The sequence below is a fragment of the Schistocerca serialis genome, chromosome 6, assembly GCF_023864345.2.
Source record: "Schistocerca serialis cubense isolate TAMUIC-IGC-003099 chromosome 6, iqSchSeri2.2, whole genome shotgun sequence".
Taxonomy (NCBI): Eukaryota; Metazoa; Arthropoda; class Insecta; order Orthoptera; family Acrididae; genus Schistocerca; species Schistocerca serialis.
The window spans coordinates 420,739,841-420,764,186 of record NC_064643.1 but is presented as its reverse complement, the minus strand read 5'-3'; the positions used below and the strand labels follow the sequence as shown (position 1 = coordinate 420,764,186).

The window sequence follows — 24,346 nt, the reverse complement described above, 5'->3', positions numbered from 1 at the left end:
GGCAGTATACCCGTGGACTGCTCGAGCAACAAATACGCCGGAATAAACTGAAGAATCACAATCAGAGAGGTAGATATGAGCCAACTCGCTGTTGTTCAATGACAAGCTGAACGTTGTCAAATACTTGCCATTATTAGCTGGATATTTTAAAAATATGGTTTTGATTACGATCTAAATTTAGAAAGGACAAACGACAGGTCACCAAAATTAACCATAGTAACAAGCCATGCAGATCTTGTGGGGTACTAAAATGGAAGGAGAAAATGGAGAGAATGTGTACCTTCGTGGGCAGGATTCCATTCCTATGTAACAAAAGCCGGTCAATCCACTAAAGGAAGTTTTTCTGGTGAGAGTGATGAGTCACAGCTATTCCTAAACCGTATAAAGATATATAATTCCTGTTGTCAGATGACTTCCTATGTGCCAGATAGAAATCTCACCGTACCTTGATCTACAGAGATCTTTACGGTGCAGAGGTAGATGCATCATAAATAGCGTCTCTTTTAACTCCGTCCAACGTTCGAGCAAAATTTCTGCAAGTGGAGGTCGATGGTGTGAAATTTTTAATGGGGTAGAGCAGGCAACCATACTGAAAAATACAAAAAGATCTGCACAATCACAGTGTTCCGGTGCATAAGTTTAAGACAGCTCTTGGGAACAAGGTGATCCTCGCAGATCACGTGAAGAGTGGGCAACGCACATGCTGCCATAACATATCGACTGAGATGGAGGTCGCAGCTGTGGTCATGAGAAAAGGATTGTAAACACACACACCGCTAATACGATGCTCCCCACTTTTAATGGGGTAGAGCAGGCAACCATACTGAAAAATACAAAAGATCTGCACAATCACAGTGTGCCGGTGCATAAGTTTAAGACAGCTCTTGGGAACAAGGTGATCCTCGCAGATCACATGAAGAGTGGGCAACGCACATGCTGCCATAACATATCGACTGAGATGGAGGTCGCAGCTGTGGTCGTGGGAAAAGGATTGTAAACACACACACCGCTAATACGATGCTCCACAGCATCCTTTTATGTTTTGGAAAGGGCAAGAAGGATATTATTTCAGTATCCCTCAAATGAATACAGTGACTGAGCGACCGGATCCCAACAGAAAGTGACATGAATGGATTTATATGAATTTCACCTGGTGGTCAGCAAACACAACTTCAACATGCTGCTGCAGTGTAGGGTACTTCTGCCTCAATTTTTTGTAGACGTGTACGTGAAGAAGGAACGGTGGATGTCTAAGGTACTCAGTGGCAGGCCAAATCTCGTTGCATGCAATATGTCATTGTGAATGATGACAATGTGAATCTGAACAACATAGGCCAGATGTTCATCATCCAATTGTCGCTCACTAGCAGTCTGAGGCACCTCTACTAATACACGTTCTCCTCTGTATGACCTATGGTCAACCGAACTTATTCATCATCTTCACATGCAACTCAGCCAGGAGAGAGATCAGTGAAGAACTGATGGACTGTCAAAACAGACAGAACACAATGATACTGTAAGTGACTTTTTAAGTTTAAAGTGCAGACGCTGGTGGCCCTCTTCATGAAAGGACCCATTTTTGGTGAAGCGCAGGGCTTCACGTATTCCACTGGGTGGCAATAAGGCAACTTGCCACACGTGCACTTGCTGCTGTGTTTAAAGCAGAAATTGTAACTGAAACAAATCGCTCAGGTGATTCAACAGAGCTGCCCAAGCCAAACTTAGGCAGACATGAATGTGGTATGTTAACTGAGAGCCTAAACCATGGTAAGTGACTGGTATGGGCCAGCCACATATGAAAATAAGGAGTGTGATCATAAGTGAGTAAAATCCCAGAAAAGGAGAACGGAACAGTAGTCGCTTGCTTAGGAGGATACATAATACACCAGCAATGGTAGACTTTGAGACAATTTGAAAGATGGGCTCTTTGAAATTCCACAGTAAATCACAGTTACATAATAAAGCAAATCTGAATACATCTGCAGTCTCCGGAGGAAGAGGCGCATCCAGTGACAACTATTTGTTCACCATCTTTAAAACAACATAAGTTAATATTTTGGAGTCGCTAAGCAATTTTGCAGGAAACCTCTTAATTAACAATTTTCGAACCTTCATGTAATTTAAACAAACTATATTTCAGATGACAGCACTTCCCTATAGGTGTTATTCATGAAAGCAACGTATTGTACATAATTTATTTCTTTATTACGTTTTTTATATCTTTTCATCATAAAAATGTTTGTCGGAACGTTGTATTCTCCACAGAAACATATAAAAAGAATGCAGCTTGAATAACTCGTATCTTGGTCATATTTTTGTAATTACTTAATTAATTGTTTGCAATTTTGTTACCTTCTTATTTAAATGTTGATTAAAAGTGCTGTTAAGAAACATGGTAAAGGAAAAGTGCTCAGTTGCATGTCTTAGCAGAAACCACCAGTGAAAAGAGAACTAAAGGCGCTTCTGTAAAGCAGATGTTAGTAATTGTTTAAGCAATATTTAAAGCAATCCGTTGTCATTTAAAGCTATCATACTTGTGCAAGAATACTGGCTTGTTTATTTATGTATAACTCCCTGTTTTTAGTCATGTCGACGGTTTGACTGTGACCAAATGATTAAACATTTCTTATTTAAATATTGTTTTAATACATTGCTTTACTGTGGGAAGTGGTCAAGTCAAGTCATGTCTGTAGAACTTACGAAACATGTATTTGGTGGGAATGGCCTTCAGCCAGTGGAGAAGCAGGCGGTGTCGAAACATTACTGGAGTAAGATGGAGAGAGAGTTTTCTTCGAGTGGTGCCCTCAAGGAAGCGATTCTGACACTTTATGTCGAGTTATAGAAGAAGGCAATCTTCCTCTTATATCGTGTGGTATTTACCGTGTAGGAGTTAGATTCTGGGTGGTGAACGGTCGCTGCGATACTGTAATTGACAACAGACAGAGTACGAGTTCCTACCTGTTATCTCAAATGTGTTAATTAGTAAACCATCATTTTCGATTCTGACTTTGTTGAGCTGGTGAATATTTCACGCATTGTGGTCACTATATGGACTTAGTTTTCGCTAGTCTTGGATGACTGTTTAACTTGTGATTTCTGCTACCATTCCTGTAACGCGCAATGCATCTTTACTGAATTTGATAAGGTAATTTTCTGTTTGTATTTTAAGTGGCTATCGGAGGACCACTTTCTGTTTACTTGAGATGCACTATCTTCAATATGCATCATTCACCGTAATTCTGTGCCATCTGTATCAGTTACAGACACTAGAATCCAACCGTTTTTATTAAATTATTAATTTATCTACTTTTTACGTATCTGTGTATGTATTAATTCGCAATTCTAGCCAATGCTGACTGCAGGATCACAGCTACAGGTTATTATCTGCAGTGAGTTATTGCTGGGTATGAAAGCAGACGTGCGCGACTCTACCCTAAACAAAGCTGTGCATAACCTAATTACCCAAGGTGTGAGCAACTTCAGGTAAAGTCGCAAATGGGTTGCTCGTTTCGGATGCTCTTTAGAGAGCTGCTTCTGAGCAGAATAACTGTTGGGTAAAGTCACAAGCTGACTCCTATACCTTTGTGTATATACCATGGGAATGCCAAAAAATATCCTCAAGCACTGTTAAAAGAGACTTAAAATGAACGATAATGCATATCCGCTGTACAGACACACAGAGCCTGAGGGTGGGGAAAGTACTGTCACAATAAAAGTGAGATGTTCTGTACATGGCATCGCAGTCAACGATAGCTGTGTGGTTCCGTTAATGCCCACATTCATGTCGAGTTTTGTAACTCCGCTCAGTCAATTAAATACATTTCCAAGTAAATAAACCTAGGCAGTTAACAGGCGATATTTATTATGTAACAGCGGAGCTATGCTAATATTGACTCAAAGGACGAAGTGTAGATGCTTAGGGCATATCGATATGTGGGCAACAATGAAGCGGCATTGCTGATACTGGGTTTGCTACAGTGAACAAGCGTAGAAAGAACACACTTCAAAATCATATGCGAGTCCAGCTGTACATCGAGGCCCCCGACAGTGACACATCTAAATGTGCTCCCTGCCAATGGCAAGCGCATGTACTTCACGGAGGCTAACACGCACGATCGACTAGCGACATGGCCCACTACCACCCTCGCCGCATTAATCCGTCTGTGCCAGACGAACGACTTTGACCGAACTTTTTGTTCGCGGAAGTGCCAAAATATTGCACGCCTCAAGGAAAGAACAGAAACGTCGTGTACAGGACACCCTCGGCGAAGGCGACAGATGGCCTAGGCAGAACAGGCAGAATTTATACCGCACTTGAACACACTTTGAGTGTTGTTCTTTACGGTTGTTACTGACTCGTGTCCGGGACCCTTTTACTTTCCAGTACCTCAAAATAGTCGATGGACAAGAAAAAGCCACTCGAAGCAGTGATGCAACTTTTGGAAGAGGATGGCCCCTGAGACGCTACGACGGGGGACGTCGTATTGCGCCTGACATCGCCAGGCTGAGAGAGCTCTCCACTATCATGTTGAGCACCGCCGAACTCTCGAATCCCATGGTGCTTTGGAACAAATGTAAAACCGCATTATCGGAAGACAACGCACACCGGTACCAAGGGACAGCACAGACCAGCAATGACAAATACTTCAAGGAAACGCAGAAATTTACTGCGGATAAAGTTTTCTCAGTGATGGAAAAAGTGAAGTCTGATTTAGGCCATACCCGCTCCACGATGAGCGGTAGAGTTGTTCGCTGATTTTGTCTGGGAGCACCGTTACGTAACCGCAGCCTTGGAGATTCTACTGGCCCACCTGTGCTCCAGCGCCACCAGAGCAAACGCGCGTTCTAATAAAGTTTTTTGCCACCTGGAGCACGGAGAAGTGGTCCTCATTTCTTGGACACAGCTGGGGCTACTGGTAACACATGCCTATTGAATTGTTTTCTGGCGTAGTTGCAGGAGTGTCGTGCTATCTGTTGCATCTTCTACGATAGCCGCGCTTTTGCTCATCGGAGGAAGAACTGCCCACTCGGTGTTCTAGTTTCCGCTCAACTTTGCGAGTGAGGAAAAGCCCACTAGCAATATGAGCAAGAGCAATGGTTGCGTCACCCTGTTGCGACAGTGCTAATTGATTGACAAATGTTCGATATCACACAAGCATGCGATCGAGGCACTCGATCGAAACTTCTAAGACATCCGTGGTAACCAAATGTTGAGGGATGAAGTGCTTGTCTTGCTAGCAGGCGACTACTGACAGACGCTTCAGGTCATCGAGTGAGTCGTGGCGTGTCTCAAGGCTTGGCCACTAGAACACGCGTAGAAAGGTTGCACTTCAAAATAATGTGAGAATCCAGCTCTACGTCGACCAGGAATCAGGACTCTTTGTTCAATGGCTCCTCGAAATTGACGAGGGCCGCAGGACAGAGGATGCGAAGGTTTAATAAATTCTGAAAGCCGCTTCTGCAGTGTTTTCAGCTCGGAAGATAACCTAATCAATCAGGTTTATCCGAGTTTACTGCTAAATTTGAGCAACGATCAGTTATTCTGTGGAAGGGCAAGAGGTGAAGGTACATGTGCCTGTCATACTGATGCGTGAGCTGGGTGTAGCAAGATTTTGTAATGACCTCGGGTTACACATCATGGAACTGAGAAAGTACATCGTGCAGATCCTTATCGGTACTGGAAGAGCCAAAGAAGAGACTGTATTTATCCAAGAATTCGTATCATCCCAAAAAACTTACCTTGTAAGTTCAAACTCTTGCAGTTCCCATTGAAAATGGCCTTCTCGATCACTATTAGACGTTTAAAGTGGATGGTATTCATCTGTGCACACCATGTTCTTCGCACGGTTAGATCTACGTTTAATGGTCGCTCTATCGAGAGCCAGAAATCCTTACGTATATGCAGAAAACAGGAAAACTTCGAAGAGTGTTAAGAGAGATTTATCAAATAGTGAATTACCTTGATCAGGCAGTGACATGGAAGGAGTAAGCCCCTCTAACATCATTTATCCGTGAAAAACAACATTGATTCTTATGTAGGTTTATGGGCAATAACAGGTCCGCCTTGAAAAACGGTTAACAAAATTAAAGTTCATTTAACATTACAAAGATGAAGGCGGTCAAAATGGTGAATAAGACAGTCGTTAAATTACAATAATAATAATCTCAAACCAATTCAAGGTATAAGACATTAACAATATTGGCCCATTTAAAAATTTTAAATTAAACAATTTTAAATAAACCATCCAAATAAAGTAATTGAGCTAGTTCTAGATAATTCTCTTCAAAACGTTAGACAGAGCCTCAAAAAGTTAACATCAAAAGATTTAGAATTAACTTAGAGCAGGGTTACAATATATATTAAATGTTTAACGGAAAACTTCTTGTGCGAAGCCACTTCACCAAAGACGTCATGGCCGACAGCAAACTTTCATTTACAGTGCAGGTCAGATAACGTAAGATACTCAGTTTTAGCAGACAGCCAGAACGCGCGACTGTTAACAAACAGCGAGCTGCGCTGGGAAATGCTCGAGAGACGTGCACACGGCCGCAAGTGGCAAGAAGCTGTCGATCCGAAACACTCTCCCAGAAACTTAGCAAGTGCTGTTAACAAGAAGACTGATAAGTGTCTGACTGGATTACACTACAAGTAAAGGTTATAGTTCGAGTATGAGTGCACCAACACAGCGTTTTCAATAAGTTGATACATCCTAGCAAATAAGCTTTGCTAACAGAGTGCTACCGAAAGGAAGCTGCAGGTTCTTCCAGGAAAGGAAACAGTAAACAACTAGCTTGGGTCTTACCGCTGACTGGCACACACAGAATGCTTAGAAGTGCTGAAAAATAATGATATCAGATTCAAGCAGCTTCTAAATCATCATGAAAACAAATATTAAACAATGAATCAGCTGTTTTTCTTGCAGATGAATTTTAAAACTATCATTTTTTAAACTCGATAAGGTGTAGACTCCTGATATAGCTATGTGTGGAATTTGGGCATATTAAATAACCATAGCCGGCCGTGGTGGCTGAGCGATTCTGGGCGCTCCAGTCTGGAAACGCGCGACCGCTACGGTCGCAGGTTCGAATCCTGCGTCGGGCATGGATGTGTGTGATGTCCTTAGGTTAGTTAGGTTTAAGTAGTTCTAAGTTCTAGGGGACTGATGACCTGAGAAGTTAAGTCCCATTGTGCTCAGAGCCAAATAACCATAGCAGCATTAAGGATGGATTTTTTTTTGTGGGGGGCGTGGGGGGGAGAGAACGCTAACCAGAAGATTAAAACAAGTTACTTCAAAATGACACAGAGCAGAGAGGGCAATACACTATTCCTAAAATTACGTAGCCCAAAAACAAGGGGGTCATGACGACTAAATGAACATAAACACGAACATCTGTTCAAACAGTTGGCGGAGCGGGAAATCGGTGCACAAAGCTGGAACAATTAGTCGCGCACATGATAATCGAAAGAGACCTTTGCCTTCTGCCCAGTCGGGCCCGGAAAAGTCGTCCGCACCAAATGTCCGTTGCTCCAACCACTTGTGATCCCCCGGCTCCACAAGTGTGAAAACTACCCGTCAACTGCAAGCGCTGCGCTCCTCGGAGGTCTCTCTCTCTCTCTCTCTCTCTCTCTCTCTTTCTCTTTTTCTCTCTCTTTCTCTCTCTCACTCTGTAGACGGGTCTCTGGCGGACGCTTTTGAAGATTAGGCGAGGCAGCGACACTTGCACAAGGGAGTAATTCACGCCACCTGGTGAGACGCCAGCTAAGAGTTATGGATGGTGAAATGAGCCGCCACGGCTCAATGTATTACAGCAGGTTTCTACTTCTCCATACACAACAAGACAATTATGATCATTTCCATGCTAGGGACACAGCAAACAGTAGTTAATTTGAAACTTCCTGCCAGATTAAAACTGTGTGCCGGACCGAGACTCGAACTCGGGACCTTTGCCTTTCGCGGGCAAGTGCTCTACCAACTGAGCTACCCAAGCCCGCGAAAGGCAAAGGTCCCGAGTTCGAATCTCGGTCCGGCACACAGTTTTAAACTTCCAGGAAGTTTCATATCAGCGCACACTCCACTGTAGAGTGAAAATTTCATTCTAGTAGTTAATTTATTTGCTCCCTTTCCTGCCACATTTTGGAATTTGCTACACGGTCGCGTGAAAATATTTTGCTAAGATAAACGAGTGAGTTGTGTTTTGTCAGCTTCTCCCATCCCATCAACTCAAAATTTGGTGTTTCTTTCCCATGTCGTGCAGGTTCCTGGGCCACAAGTTGCTCACTCCTCAATTCCTCTAAGAGATAACGTTTGTGATGGCGGTTACAGATGATTAGTGAACTTCGGCGTTAACATTTCTGTATTAACAACTGCTTAACAGTAGGTAACACCGCAGGACGCAGCAAGTACGACATAAAAGCAATAATCTGAATCACCAGAGAACTTCAGTAAAATATCTGACGCTGTTGTCGTACTCTACGTCAGTATGCCTGAATATATTCAGGCCTTCGTCTCACTATAAAGCTTTCACGCACTACACTTTCTTTCTTCTGTATCTCCAACCAGTATTTATCTGGAATGAGATTTTCACTCTGCAGCGGAGTGTGCGCTGATATGAAACTTTCTGGCAGATTAAAACTGTGCGCCCGACCGAGACTCGAACTCGGGACCTTTGCCTTTCGCGGGCAAGTGCTCTACCAACTGAGCTACCGAAGCACGACTCACGCGCGGCACTCACAGCTTTACTTCTGCCAGTACCTCGTCTCCTACCTTCCAAACTTTACAGAAGCTCTCCTGCGAACCTTGCACAACCAGCACTCCTGAAAGAAAGGATATTGCGGAGACATGGCTTAGCCACAGCCTGGGGGATGTTTCCAGAATGAGATTTTCACTCTGCAGCGGAGTGTGCGCTGATATGAAACTTTCTGGCAGATTAAAACTGTGCGCCCGACCGAGACTCGAACTCGGGACCTTTGCCTTTCGCGGGCAAGTGCTCTACCAACTGAGCTACCGAAGCACGACTCACGCGCGGTACTCACAGCTTTACTTCTGCCAGTACCTCGTCTCCTACCTTCCAAACTTTACAGAAGCTCTCCTGCGAACCTTGCAGAACCAGCACTCCTGAAAGAAAGGATATTGCGGAGACATGGCTTAGCCACAGCCTGGGGGATGTTTCCAGAATGAGATTTTCACTCTGCAGCGGAGTGTGCGCTGATATGAAACTTTCTGGCAGATTAAAACTGTGCGCCCGACCGAGACTCGAACTCGGGACCTTTGCCTTTCGCGGGCAAGTGCTCTACCAACTGAGCTACCGAAGCACGACTCACGCGCGGTACTCACAGCTTTACTTCTGCCAGTACATCGTCTCCTACCTTCCAGACTTTACAGAAGCTCTCCTGCGAACCTTGCAGAACCAGCACTCCTGAAAGAAAGGATATTGCGGAGACATGGCTTAGCCACAGCCTGGGGGATGTTTCCAGAATGAGATTTTCACTCTGCAGCGGAGTGTGCGCTGATATGAAACTTTCTGGCAGATTAAAACTGTGCGCCCGACCGAGACTGGAACTCGGGACCTTTGCCTTTCGCGGGCAAGTGCTCTACCAACTGAGCTACCGAAGCACGACTCACGCGCGGCACTCACAGCTTTACTTCTGCCAGTACCTCGTCTCCTACCTTCCAAACTTTACAGAAGCTCTCCTGCGAACCTTGCACAACCAGCACTCCTGAAAGAAAGGATATTGCGGAGACATGGCTTAGCCACAGCCTGGGGGATGTTTCCAGAATGAGATTTTCACTCTGCAGCGGAGTGTGCGCTGATATGAAACTTTCTGGCAGATTAAAACTGTGCGCCCGACCGAGACTCGAACTCGGGACCTTTGCCTTTCGCGGGCAAGTGCTCTACCAACTGAGCTACCGAAGCACGACTCACGCGCGGTACTCACAGCTTTACTTCTGCCAGTACCTCGTCTCCTACCTTCCAAACTTTACAGAAGCTCTCCTGCGAACCTTGCAGAACCAGCACTCCTGAAAGAAAGGATATTGCGGAGACATGGCTTAGCCACAGCCTGGGGGATGTTTCCAGAATGAGATTTTCACTCTGCAGCGGAGTGTGCGCTGATATGAAACTTTCTGGCAGATTAAAACTGTGCGCCCGACCGAGACTCGAACTCGGGACCTTTGCCTTTCGCGGGCAAGTGCTCTACCAACTGAGCTACCGAAGCACGACTCACGCGCGGTACTCACAGCTTTACTTCTGCCAGTACATCGTCTCCTACCTTCCAGACTTTACAGAAGCTCTCCTGCGAACCTTGCAGAACCAGCACTCCTGAAAGAAAGGATATTGCGGAGACATGGCTTAGCCACAGCCTGGGGGATGTTTCCAGAATGAGATTTTCACTCTGCAGCGGAGTGTGCGCTGATATGAAACTTTCTGGCAGATTAAAACTGTGCGCCCGACCGAGACTGGAACTCGGGACCTTTGCCTTTCGCGGGCAAGTGCTCTACCAACTGAGCTACCGAAGCACGACTCACGCGCGGCACTCACAGCTTTACTTCTGCCAGTACCTCGTCTCCTACCTTCCAAACTTTACAGAAGCTCTCCTGCGAACCTTGCACAACCAGCACTCCTGAAAGAAAGGATATTGCGGAGACATGGCTTAGCCACAGCCTGGGGGATGTTTCCAGAATGAGATTTTCACTCTGCAGCGGAGTGTGCGCTGATATGAAACTTTCTGGCAGATTAAAACTGTGCGCCCGACCGAGACTCGAACTCGGGACCTTTGCCTTTCGCGGGCAAGTGCTCTACCAACTGAGCTACCGAAGCACGACTCACGCGCGGTACTCACAGCTTTACTTCTGCCAGTACCTCGTCTCCTACCTTCCAAACTTTACAGAAGCTCTCCTGCGAACCTTGCAGAACCAGCACTCCTGAAAGAAAGGATATTGCGGAGACATGGCTTAGCCACAGCCTGGGGGATGTTTCCAGAATGAGATTTTCACTCTGCAGCGGAGTGTGCGCTGATATGAAACTTTCTGGCAGATTAAAACTGTGCGCCCGACCGAGACTCGAACTCGGGACCTTTGCCTTTCGCGGGCAAGTGCTCTACCAACTGAGCTACCGAAGCACGACTCACGCGCGGTACTCACAGCTTTACTTCTGCCAGTACATCGTCTCCTACCTTCCAGACTTTACAGAAGCTCTCCTGCGAACCTTGCAGAACCAGCACTCCTGAAAGAAAGGATATTGCGGAGACATGGCTTAGCCACAGCCTGGGGGATGTTTCCAGAATGAGATTTTCACTCTGCAGCGGAGTGTGCGCTGATATGAAACTTTCTGGCAGATTAAAACTGTGCGCCCGACCGAGACTGGAACTCGGGACCTTTGCCTTTCGCGGGCAAGTGCTCTACCAACTGAGCTACCGAAGCACGACTCACGCCCGGTACTCACAGCTTTACTTCTGCCAGTACCTCGTCTCCTACCTTCCAAACTTTACAGAAGCTCTCCTGCGAACCTTGCACAACCAGCACTCCTGAAAGAAAGGATATTGCGGAGACATGGCTTAGCCACAGCCTGGGGGATGTTTCCAGAATGAGATTTTCACTCTGCAGCGGAGTGTGCGCTGATATGAAACTTTCTGGCAGCGCACACTCCGCTGCAGAGTGAAAATCTCATTCTGGAAACTTCCCCCGGGCTGTGGCTAAGCCATGTCTCCGCAATATCCTTTCTTTCAGGAGTGCTGGTTCTGCAAGGTTGCAGGAGAGCTTCTGTAAAGTTTGGAAGGTAGGAGACGAGGTACTGGCAGAAGTAAAGCTGTGAGTACCGGGTGTGAGTCGTGCTTCGGTAGCTCAGTTGGTAGAGCACTTGCCCACGAAAGGCAAAGGTCCCGAGTTCGAGTCTCTGTCGGGCGCACAGTTTTAATCTGCCAGGAAGTTTCAGTATTTATCTGGTATTCCGCCAGCGGGCAACGAGATTGAGCAGAATCGATAGGTTGCCTCGATGGTGAGCGGAGCATAGACACTGAGTCGCACGGTTGACAAAGGCCGACAGACGGGCAAATCCTTTGGTTCTCGGCCTCTTTAAACATGCTCACACCGTGACCAGGAAGAAGTTCGCCTACTTGCTAGACGCACTTCTGAGCGTGCGATTATTGTATTGTGTTTACTTCAATTTTGACTTCCAATTCGATTTCGATACAGCTGGGATTTTTTTATTGTTTGTAACGAGGGACTTAGCATCCGTTCGGGAATTTACCGGCTTGCAACTTCCTGGGTGAATCAGAGCATTTCCGTTTTCCAGCTTAACTCGTTTGTGAACTATCATTGTGCGTCAGCTTGAACTTTACTCCTAGCACCATATAGTGCAATTTGCGTTTCTGTCCATTGGGATACAAAACTGTCATTAGCAAATATAGTACTACCTGATGCAGCGGGATGTGTCCGACCAGCAAGTCTCCTATTGTATTCACGTGGCGACACAACGCTCTTTTCTCCTTGTATCGATTCAGTAGCAACTAATGGTCTATCTTATCTACTCAGCTACTCTTTTAACACTACACATTAACAAAGCTTATGTCCCCCCCCCCTACCTGAACTGTTTGTCATCACTTACATATGGGGTCACACTGCAGGAAAATACTTTGAAAAACATTTCCTAAAACTTCATCTTTTAGTTGATACATCAAATATTATCGAGGTTACCTCCTCTACAGCGTAAATCTATTGTGCGTTTCAAAACCTCCTGAAATGTTGAACTTCTGCACTCGCTCAGACTCTCAGTTGACTTCTAAAAAACAAGGGATCAAGTTGCAGTAGGCTCGTGCATTTATACACGGTGTTACCTGGATATAAGTAGGTAAGTCCCCTACCAGCTAACCTTTCGCTCGAACGTTTGTGTGAGTGTGAAGTTACAACCTTCCAAGAGAAGCTAAAGGTGCTAAGACCTGTAGTGAGATCACTCGGAGCACTAAGCGCTGTATGGAACATCCGGAGGCTCCTAACGGTTGAGCAGCATGTAGTGTTGTAGATCTACTCCCCACTTGAAATGGTACAGCACTACACAGAAGATTAGTTGTTTTGTAAACATGATGGAAGATTTAAAGTCTTCTTAGGTGCCACATGACATTCTTAACAGTTGGCGAAGCATATTGCGTCTTCTATTCTCCTGTCCAAGTGCTGGAGTGGTTCTGGATTAGCCCCTTGCACACCTACTGTGAAGCTTTTGCGAAAAATATCTTCTTCCTGCTGTTCAGATAACGAATGAGTACCAGTGTTAATGTCACGCTTCCCTGCATCAGTTGGATACGTCTTATGTCGTGAGTTGTTGCCACTACCTGTGAATCGAAATATTGGTGTACTGCCGTGCAGTAATATACTTTTGATTCTATTTCTCAGTGATAAGCTAATTATTGTTCGGTACTGACTCATAAAAGATCTGGTTGTGGACTGTATTACCGCCGTTATTCGTCACTTAACACGACGCAGAAACAATATACAACCATCCCCTCCAAATTATACACAGTTCAATGCCGTTTCGCAACGCTGATTTGCACGCGACGTAACAATATCTCAGCAAAACAAACACAGACTTAAGGCTGTGGTGGGCGTATTGGCTCAAATGGCTCTGAGCAATATGGGACTTAACATCTGTGGTCATCAATCCCCTAGAACTTAGAACTACTTAATCCTAACTAACCTAAGGACGTCACACACATCCATGCCCGAGGCAGGATTCGAACCTGCGACCGTAGCAGTCGCACGGTTCCGGACTGCGCGCCTAGAACCGCTAGACCACCGCGGCCGGCGGTGGGCGTATTAATACCACGAAGGCTGCTCTTGTCGAATTTGACGGCGATATCATTTCCGTGTTTAGAGAAATCCGTGCCCACAGTTGATCACAAAATGCAGGATTATCTCGCTTTGTCGCTACTAACATCAGGTGCCAAGGTGCGATAAGACTAAACCTCTTATCCACATTAAAGAGATTCGGTGATACTCTTCTTTCAGCTGCTTTGTTAATAACGCTCTTCCCGTACCCACCTACCGACCTCTCATAATCGAGAATGCGTCCACGCTGATCACATTTGTCTCTTCGCGCGACCCTTTTAAGTTGCGTCTATGTTGAGCACAGCTTCGCGCAATCTACCGCTGGGTGTGTCCAATCAGTCCACATTTGAAATGGATGCAATTATCTTCCCATTTACGGAGCCCAATGCTACCTCCTACACTCTCTAGAAGAGATCTCATTTTTGCCAGTTGCCAGGACGTAGTTAATGGTTCATTTCTTGTTCACAAGGGAAATGAGGGTTTAGCGTCGCGTCGGCAAAGCGGTCAATAGAGGCGGTGCGAAGTGGGGCTTCCATGGAGAAGGAAATTGTCAGTGCCATTTCATAGGAACTAACCTCGTATTCATCTTAACTGTTTTAGAGAAGCCTCGGAAAACGTAAGTATGTACTCGTGAACGGGAATGTGAACCCCTATCCTCCCGAAAACGAGTACAGCGTCTTACCACTGCGTCACGTAGCTTGGTTTCACGGCTCCAACGATTTTACGTTTTCTGTGCTACAGTCTGAAGAGAACACTAATATCTTTTTTTTTTTTTTTTTTTTTTTTTTTTTTTTTTTTTTTTGCCCTTGTTGTCACGTCGAGGTGGTGAAGCGGGTGGCGATGACGTGGATATGTTATCTCAGCTCCGTTTTAATATCTTCCATACTGTATCGGTTGGCAGAAGAGCTCTTTATGTATAATTCAGCCCACGTTTTTGTATTTGTGCCTTTTTTATCGTAATGAGAGAGTAATGCTACACTCTAGTGAGCCCTCAGACAACGAATTTTACCCTGTGATTTATGCAGTGGAAGGCTGATTCAGCGTTAGTGATCAGCTTCTATAGCGGATCACCATAGCATCCAGATTTACTACCAACAGTGGGACAGGTAATTTCAGCGGTTCATGACAGCTGTATTTTGGACAGCAGTTTAAGTTGCAACTTACTACCGAAGAAACTTACGGGACCTTGTAAAGTAGTTATTAAATGTACTATGTATTAGTAATCACAAACATCAACAAACCAATAGTTTGGTATTTACCTACTTCATACAATTTTATGACAGATAGCAGCCCTAATGGTTCGGAAAAAGAACTTGCTTTTTCGCTGTAAAAAGCAAGATATATTAAAAACCGTCTAACATATCAAATAATTATAATTAGATAGAGTGCCGTTGTCCAAGAAATTCACTCAACCCAAAGCGTAAAAAATGGCACTTTAGAAGGGAATATTAGTCCACAGTAGGGATACTAATGCTCACAGAGGCAGAAAATCAGAAGCCTGTCATTCTATGTGTATTTCCAGTTGAAGCGGGAATATTAAAAAGGAAACAAGAAAACTAGAGAAGATTGAAGTAACTCTTGTAACTCTGATGAAAAAAGAGATAATAAAATCGCTGCACTAGAAAATGCATTTGGTAAAGCATCGTACTGCTGTCCCGAAAAGCCGCAAATCGGATTTAAACCGTATCCCGCCGAGGTCTCCGATATTACCGCACAAAACCGATGACATGTTATAAAGCGTACTCCCGGCGGAACAATCGCTACCACACCCGAAAAAACTTATCCTCAAGTAATAAAATATTTGAATTGCGGAGTCGGAGACGAGAGGCTCCCACGAGTGTTATGTGTCTCCAACTGTTCTATTAATTAAATCAGAAATACGTAGAAAGTAACTACAATAAAAAGTCAGTGGCAGTAGCAAAGTCGTTTCGGGCTGTGCTGAAAATGGTCCACAGAGGCGTATTGCTGCCAGTAACATCTACGAACAGCACAGCCCGTGTTATGCATCATAGCGTACACCTTAAAATTTAGAGGACAAAGTTAAGTGTAACTCAATCACTGAGCTGTTTATAATATAAATGATAAACGGTTTGTCTTTCAAACACCACGATTTCATTTTGTGTATTGTGAAAAGACGCCTCATGAACTTTCCAAATGAGAAAACTACATCAGAAGAAACAAAGGGCCACTTAAAGCAACACACACACGCGCTCTCACAAACAACCATTCACGAAACGTGAAACAATATCAATACGGTAACATAATACTGAATGATTTGGCGTGTACGGCATTCCTTTTACAACATAGCATATACAAGTCGAATTACTAGCAATAGATAGGCGCGCCGAGTCAAAAATTACAGAATTTCTCATTCTACACGACAGATTGTGTCATTAGTAAAACAGTAAAATGATACGTGCAAAAGACGACGCAGCTCCTTACGCATTCAGGAAACCTCACTTGAAACGCTGAAATATTGTCTGTTGCCAAATTTTACCCTATTATACCACCAGTCCAACATCTGTACCTTTTTCAGTCCACAATCCTTATGTAATTTTCATGTAGATGGGTGTCAGTCGAGCTTTGTATGTCATTAATCACAGGAAATTGCACGAGTATTTATGAATTTGGTGCTGTAATTATGATCCTCATGCACTCAGCAGTATGATTTCGCTATGGAAAAATGTACAGCTCATGTTTCCAAGGAATTTGTACGGGTTGGTGTACTATCTCTATTAGCCTAAAGTCCAAACGTAATATAATAATCAAACATAGTCATTGTGGCAGTATAACAGATGGACAGACTTCGCCATAGCGTCCTATGCGCCCTAGGGGCTTCATAATTAACTGATTAAGAGACTGTACTAATAGGAACTAAATCTGCCTCAATCAATCACGATCGTTTTAATCATTATTTACAACTTAAAACAGCGGTGACTGGAACGGCATCATCTAAGCTGTTCCTCGAGTACAGTGAAAAATATCTCTGATATTACTGCTGAGTTTCATTTGTCTTGAGTATGAAAAACTGCACAAAACAAATCAGAAACAGACTAAGGATTTGAGGTAGAGTTAGCTGGCTTGTTACGCCAGTCAGTGCCAGAGACTAGTGAAGATGTCCATCAGCTCTGATCCTAGACGCTATGTCGTGCATTTCTGAGAGACACGATGCTAAAACACCGTTACCTAAAGTTCCAGCTGCAATCAAGTAACATGTCACTTCCTCCACGTCTGAAATGAAGACGACGGTGTAGTCATGCGGCTATACCCAGGAATGTATAAGAATCTGAGCTTATTCGTAGGCCTATCGAAAGTTGTTCTTTCCACATAGAAATCACAAATGGACCAGGAAGGGAACAAAATCGCGGTTCAGTACGCCTTAGCCATTGATACACGCCGTTACTAGGCTTGCAGAGAAAAAATGTAAATGTGTATTGAACACTGGGAGAGATTCTATTAAGGTGAACGGAAGATCCAATAAATGGAGCGATGTATATAGATTCATCACAGCATGATTTACCAAAAAACGTTTCTAAAACGTGGATCACATTAAGAGCAACGTAAGAAAAACGCACACTTGGTAAACGCGAATGATAATCCTTACTAAGAAACAGAAATGAAAATCAGTCATTTGAAACTAAAACTATTTGAAAAAGGGTAAGTGACGAGGCCCAAAAGATACGTCCAGCCGATAAAGTACACCGAAGATTACATTACTTCATCTAAAACTGTAGTATTAACATGTACTTAGCTGAAGGTAAGTAGGTCACGACCTCTTTAGAAAGTTACATAAATGTCTTAACCAGTTGACGCTTTATCGGATGATATTGTCAGATGTTATTAGAAAATAACGCTTTGCTATACGAGTGTGCGATAATTTACGCGATGAACAGAATAACGAATGCTTTGGTAGAGAGCGCGAACAGCCTTGCTTCAGTGGTAATACCGGTTCTCGTCAGATCACCGAAGTTAAGCGCTGTCGCGCGCGGTTAACGCTTGGGAGGATCACCGTCCAGCTCCGCCGAGCGCTCTCGTCAAGCGGGGTACACTCATCCCTTGTGAGGCCAACTGAGGACCTACCTCACTCAGAAGTAGTGAGTCCGGCCGCGAAAACTGACAACAGCCCAGAGGACGGTATGCTCACCACATGCACCTCCCTCTCCGCATCCAGTGACGCCTGCCGGCTGAAGATGATACGGTCGATCAGTACCGTTGGGCCTTCCGAAGCTCGGACGGAGAGAGTTGGTAGGGAACACAAACTCGTTGGAGATACGATAAGATGTTGTCAAAGCAATAGAAGATATCGGAGTAGAGAATAATAACTACACTCGGAACAAATGGACGCACTGTCAAAAGACAGAATTTGCTCATCACGATGTCAAAGAGGAAAATACGGAAAACATCTCAATAGGAAGCGAAGCGGTGCAGTGAGTTCAAAGAGACGATGAAACCTGAAACGAGGAAGTGAAAAGTTCTCGAAACTAGAGGGGTAGGCAGTTGCAGATGATGAAAGTACGACCTTCATTCTCGTAGTGGTTCAGACGGCTTACGTTTCGGTAGCCAGGCCTCTGGAAAAATTAATGGTACAGCGTATAAGATAATATAAATGATCCTAGAGCATTTAGTTGTGCCATAAAAGAAACTCATCAGAGAGGTTGGATCAGTCCTCCCAACGTAATCAGCAATTCACACTTATCCGCTAACGGCGAAAGGAAAATATCCGCCACAGCACGGTGTGACACGGCAGACACTCATGTTTTAGCTGAGTAGGTATTGTACTAACTGTCGGAAAGAGAGTGCAAGTTCGGAATCTTTAGATAGTGTACCAAACACATAACTACAAAGCGCAGAAATAACGTAATAAACAGTGGAGATCTCAGTACCGGGAAAGCCACAAAGGTAAATTTCAAACGGTAGAGGCCAAGATCGATGTACAAGAATTTTTTTGAGATAGAATCAACAGTAGGTCTAACTAAAAAAGTCTGAAGTGGACGAAATGTATGAAGGAGAAACTATTGAGAAATTATGGCAATGCTACACAACTATCAACAGAAAAATTGTGGTGCCGGGATTTAGAGAATATGTTGGGGGTTGGTGACAGATGTGTATGGGTAGGACAAAAACAGCCGGAGCTGAACAGAGCAAGGAACATAGAATCAAGCAACATTTCGCAGGCAACCATAAATCAGAGATCTATGTTGTGGAGTTGTGGCTTTAAAAGCGAAAGCCAAGCATCAGTGGGAGGGTGACTGGATGCATTTAAACTAACTTGCTCCAGGTAGTAGATTTTATCCAAAAAAGCCCAGTTACTAATTATGTCAGCTAAGCATAATGGTTTTATCTGGTTACATTAGGAGCGAAATATCAGTCAAGTGTTACCTAATAAACACCTCAGAAATTCTGCGTCTTACGTAGCAAGCTGAAATAATTATCTTTTAGCTAATATTGCGGCGAGATGTGGCGCATTCATTGCAGCTAGTTGTTTGCGTTTCTCGATGACATGCTGCAGGATTTGTGCAAACGTCAGCCTTCTGGAATATTCAATGTTTGCATAAATACCAGTATTCTCGAACGTTCTGTGTTTGTATACATACCTGCATTTATGAGTGTTCAATGTTTGCATAAACAGACGCACTCTGCATCCAGCAGGTCATTTATGTTCTGGCTGATCACTGGAGTCAGTAGCAGACGCTATTCAGTTCTCGGTGTCATACTTCAGAGATGACCCTGCCTTCCTGCTTGGACGTGACATGACAGTATAATTGATAACTGCGCTGTTTAGCATCAAATGAATTAGCTGGACAAGTGTGTTTCAATGCACCCACTCATCGGTCATTGGCTGCCCTTTCTAAAGTCATAGTTACTCAACCGGGAGTAACAGATCTTTAAGGTACCGTAATTCTATTACGTTTATAACGTAATACGCTACCTGATCTACTGTATCCGGACACATACTGATGAACATTAACACGGAGTTTCTCCACCCTTCACCATTATAAAGGCCTTAACTCCGCTAGTGACACGTACTGTGTGAAAATTCCGTGGAGGACTGGCAGCTCATACTTCCCAATGAAAGTGATACGCTGGTGGTTTCACTAATAGATTCATGATTTACAATTAGTTCAAGGAACTTTCGAAGTTGGTTTTCGCGGAGTAATTTGTGTCTATCTTCAAGCGTTTGCCGTTCAGCTCTTTCAGCATCTTCGAGACACTCTTAAGTAGGTCAAACAAATCTGTGACCATTCGTGCAGCCCCTCTTTCTATCCGTACAGTATTCCCTGATAAAACTGGTTTGTACCGATCCCAAACACAAGACCAATATTCTAGGATGGGTCACACGAATATTCTGTATCCAGACTCTTTGTGATTTTGTACTATGCTACCGAAGAAATGGTCTGCTACCTGTCTTACCTACAAATGAGGCCATGAGCTCGTTCCATTTTATCCTTAATTCCTTCAGTCAGGTATTTACATGACTAGACTGATTCCAACTATGACTCGTTATATTCATAGATACTACATCTTTCCACATTCTGAAGATCCCATTTTAACATTTCCGAACATTTAAAGCTTTTTGGCAGATCTTCAGCATTTTGAAAACGTATCGAAATGTCAATGAATATTTGCGCAGATTCTTTTTGAAAACTTCACAGGATGAGTTTATGATAACTTTACAAACTTTCGAGGATGATGGAAAATGGTACATGTTTCAAATTGAGGTAAGGGAAACTGGTCAGTAAACGACCTTGTAGAAAAAATCTAAAATCGTTCTAACACATCTGACGGTGAAGTACAAAGCTTCTATTCACAACTTAAGAATTTTTCAGTGTAACAGTGAGTGCTACGACAGCTATATGAGACTGAATTTTTTGTGATTGCCGTATACAGTCTTGAATCAACTTACTGAACTTTCAGTGTTTCCTTCAGTTAGAGTAATTTGGATTAGAGTGGATTATTCCTAAGTATGACAACAGTCAGATTTGGTTAAATTGGCACTTTAGGATTCGGGAGTAATATTCATCCCACACTTTTGCAAAGGATACACAAGCCAGGAGACATAAACGTAAATAATAAGACAGAATAATACCACCAATTCTAGAACAAGCTGTACCTCTGGTGAGGACTAACACACTCTCCAGTAGCGCAACGAAGCATTGAGCTACAGGACTACAGGTATGTTAAGTTTCTCGATTAGACAATACTGATGGAAGAACTGAGCTGTTACAGTAATGCGGGTACAGGAAAACGTACAAACTGAAGGTACTGTATACACAATAGCTGAATTGATGCAACAAAAGCCAACATTGCGCAGTGATGAAACTGAATTTAAATTATATCAGACTCTGACATAATCTCTGTAGGCAGGTGATACTATGTAGGTGATTTTTCAGGCGAAGCCAGTTCCCTGAAATTAATCAATTCACCCTTTCGTTCGTTCTAGAACAGCAAGCGAAATCCCGTTTGTAGCATTCAGACAGGAGAAAGAAGCGCTGTGGAAATATTTATTCAACCTAAGTTGAACCTAGCTCAACATTCACGTAGTTCATCACACAAAGTGAACACTTTAAATCACAAATATATAAATAATTAGCAAGAAAACACATTTGTATAATATCAAAAAGGAAAGGATGCACTATGAAAGCATTTACCAGTCTGGGGCATAGTTAACAGATGTACGAACACCTGGTTCATCCCGCAAAATACCACAAAAGCGAACAATTACATCAGTCATGTGGATGTAAACACAAAGCAACCTACTTTAGTAACAGACGTAAAGAGTAAACGAGACACTATGAAGACACCTATTCCGCCAGGGTATGCCTACCTGACCTACAATCCACGTGATTCGTCACAAAGGAGGTGTCTTCGGAATAGACAATCAAATCAGTAGTTTACATGGAAATAATAAGTAAATCATATTTTGAATCCTATGAGAGGAAAGAAGGCCTTTTTAAAGCATTTAGACAACGTCTTGAGACACCTGTACAAGACGCACCAGCTCCTAACGGATTCTCATACAATGTACGGAATAGATATGTGAGTAGTAGCAGTACGTGAACTCTAGTGACCCACAAACGAATAGCCCAATTTGACCAGCCGTAGTCGTTCACTTAGTGTACCGTTTCATCCGAGACTTTGAATGTTATTGTTATGGCTAACTTCAGCTTAATTAATGCCACGACAGCTGGCGAGCCAAAATTACTTCTCAGTTAAGGTCGCTAATATTTGCAGCCACTTTCCACCGTTGCTAATAATGACTTCAATTATGTTTTGCTAGGGAGACAGGGAAACTTTGGTGTTTGGTAACTGAAATGTATTCCTGAGTACTAGATCTGTTTTACCTATTCATGTTGGACATTTTCAGTGGTCATTGAAGAGTGAATGTATCCACTCTACATATGTTGATCACCCAGTAAAAGAAAATCACCCCCCCCCCCCCCATAATAGGATAAAGACAGACATATCAATCTCATGCCACAACAAAGGAAAGGGAGTGCTCACCCTATGGGAAAACGGTTCATACGGAAGGTCAGAAATGAAACCGAAAACATCTTCAATGAAAAAAAAAAAGGAATAACGGAACACCAACATTCAAACTAATTAAATGTCTACTTTAAAAATATGTTGAGAAAATTAACTAAAGAAAATTATGTAAATTATATAAAAAAACAAATGAAAAATATAAATAAAATTACACACACACACACACACACACACACACACACACACACACACACACACACACATACACACACACACACTCAACACACACACACACACAACGTCCCACTGCCCAGCATTCCTCCATCCCCTGCTCCGCTATCCGAGTATGCCTCAGTCGGTTCCAACAATCCTTCAATAATTCCTAATTCATGTGACCAAAACAGTGCAAGAACATGCGCCATTCTCCAGTATAGATTACGTGCAAAGAATTATTTACTGGAAGAAATTTAGCACATACAGAACAACAAATGGCTGCATTAACAGGACACAAAAAGGAACGTAAGTAAAAAACACAGACATGTAACTGTAAAAAACAATAGCTAGATCCAAGCTAACTGAAAAACAATCACTACAAATCTCACATCAAAAAATGTATAGTTAAGTAATTTAAAAGTATTGTAAACCACTTAAGATGCCTGACATAAATATGCAAAACATACTTGGTATTCAAAAATAAACTTCAGTTGCTAAAGACAGCAGTATTCTTATCCATATGATAATACATAATTGGACTTTTCAGTTACTTTGAAGCTACTGGTGGGAGTACTGAAGAGAGGATGTCATCGATGTACAAATTTATGTACAAATACTTTATAAAATACTTCATTGATCTTAGAAATAAATATTTGCTTTCACTGACTAGCTACAAAAGCTTTGCGGACGACGATAAAAGAATGCTATTTCTCAAATACCTATGTGGAGAAAGGAAGAAGAATAGGAAAAAATGTATTCAGGTTCACAAAATACTAATTATTTCACCGTTTATGTAGACATCATTATCCTTTAGAGTGAGTGCGCGCTTAATTTGAATAAAGATATGAATCTAGTTAGCATGCAAATACCCGAAACGTTTCACTGTTAAAAATGATAAAGAATTAGCTGATTAAAAATTAAATAAAAATGTTCGTGATGTTTTTTGAGAGGAAGTGTGTCCTATAGCTGACATAATTTTTTTCCGATGAATAGAACAGTTCATACGAGAGCAACATAGTGCTGACAATATTTCTTCTTATATACTTTATAAACTACTTCATTGAGCTTAGAAATAAATATTGGTTTTGATTGACTAGCTACAAAGCCTTGCGGGCGATGGTGAAAGAATGCTATTTCTCAAATTACTTGCAATGATCTAGTAGAAGTCTTGTATTTTATCGCCCAGGTGGACGCAAAAACAATGTGATATACAGGGGACCTAACGAATGTGGAGCTCTGAGAACGAGGTTGACAATAAAGTCACACGGTGACCCCTAACCTCTGTTGTACGTCTTCATGTGAACAAACCGGACGTGACGCAACATGTGATGTAAGGCTTAATGAAAATCCTAGTTCACAGAACATATCCACTTATAGCAGGAAGCTAAGGAAAGGCCACATCCTCGAAAGTTAGCACGTTTATACCTGCCAGAGACAAAACACAACTGAAGGTAAGACAATTATAGGCGTATGTGTGCACCTTGCAGAGTGGGAAAGGTCGACGTTGTGCAATAGATGTGAAAGTAGATGTTAAACAATTTCAGGAGTAAAATCAAAAACATGTGGTGGCCAACCTGATAAGTGGACACATCCACAGAAAACTCTGCAGGACGCTAGTGGGGAGACACTAAGCCTGATGTGTGACACCTCGTAGGTCGCTACATAAATTGGTTCTGAACTGAATGACTGTCAATGAGCCATAGCTAGTAGACTCCTACCTATGTAGAATCTTGGGCTGCAGTTGGTGACACACCTTGGTCACTTCCCGGTGCCTTCAGGCACACCACCAGGCAATGTGCAGTCAAACTGACCTAACAGTGCCATAGGTCATA

General features: G+C 43.1%; 7 non-coding genes across 7 annotated transcripts; all 7 read right to left on the bottom strand.

Moving 5' to 3' along the window:
* Positions 1-8,636: 8,636 nt before the first annotated feature.
* On the bottom strand, positions 8,637-8,711 carry Trnas-cga (transfer RNA serine (anticodon CGA)). The gene has a single exon. It is a non-coding gene; the product is annotated as a tRNA-Ser (tRNA).
* A 226-nt stretch (positions 8,712-8,937) lies between these two features.
* Trnas-cga (transfer RNA serine (anticodon CGA)) lies at positions 8,938-9,012 on the bottom strand. The gene has a single exon. It is a non-coding gene; the product is annotated as a tRNA-Ser (tRNA).
* A 226-nt stretch (positions 9,013-9,238) lies between these two features.
* Positions 9,239-9,313, bottom strand: Trnas-cga (transfer RNA serine (anticodon CGA)). The gene has a single exon. It is a non-coding gene; the product is annotated as a tRNA-Ser (tRNA).
* Positions 9,314-9,840: 527 nt separating this feature from the next.
* Trnas-cga (transfer RNA serine (anticodon CGA)) lies at positions 9,841-9,915 on the bottom strand. The gene has a single exon. It is a non-coding gene; the product is annotated as a tRNA-Ser (tRNA).
* Positions 9,916-10,141: 226 nt separating this feature from the next.
* Trnas-cga (transfer RNA serine (anticodon CGA)) lies at positions 10,142-10,216 on the bottom strand. The gene has a single exon. It is a non-coding gene; the product is annotated as a tRNA-Ser (tRNA).
* Positions 10,217-10,743: 527 nt separating this feature from the next.
* Positions 10,744-10,818, bottom strand: Trnas-cga (transfer RNA serine (anticodon CGA)). The gene has a single exon. It is a non-coding gene; the product is annotated as a tRNA-Ser (tRNA).
* Positions 10,819-11,044: 226 nt separating this feature from the next.
* Trnas-cga (transfer RNA serine (anticodon CGA)) lies at positions 11,045-11,119 on the bottom strand. The gene has a single exon. It is a non-coding gene; the product is annotated as a tRNA-Ser (tRNA).
* Between the last annotated feature and the right edge of the window lie 13,227 nt (positions 11,120-24,346).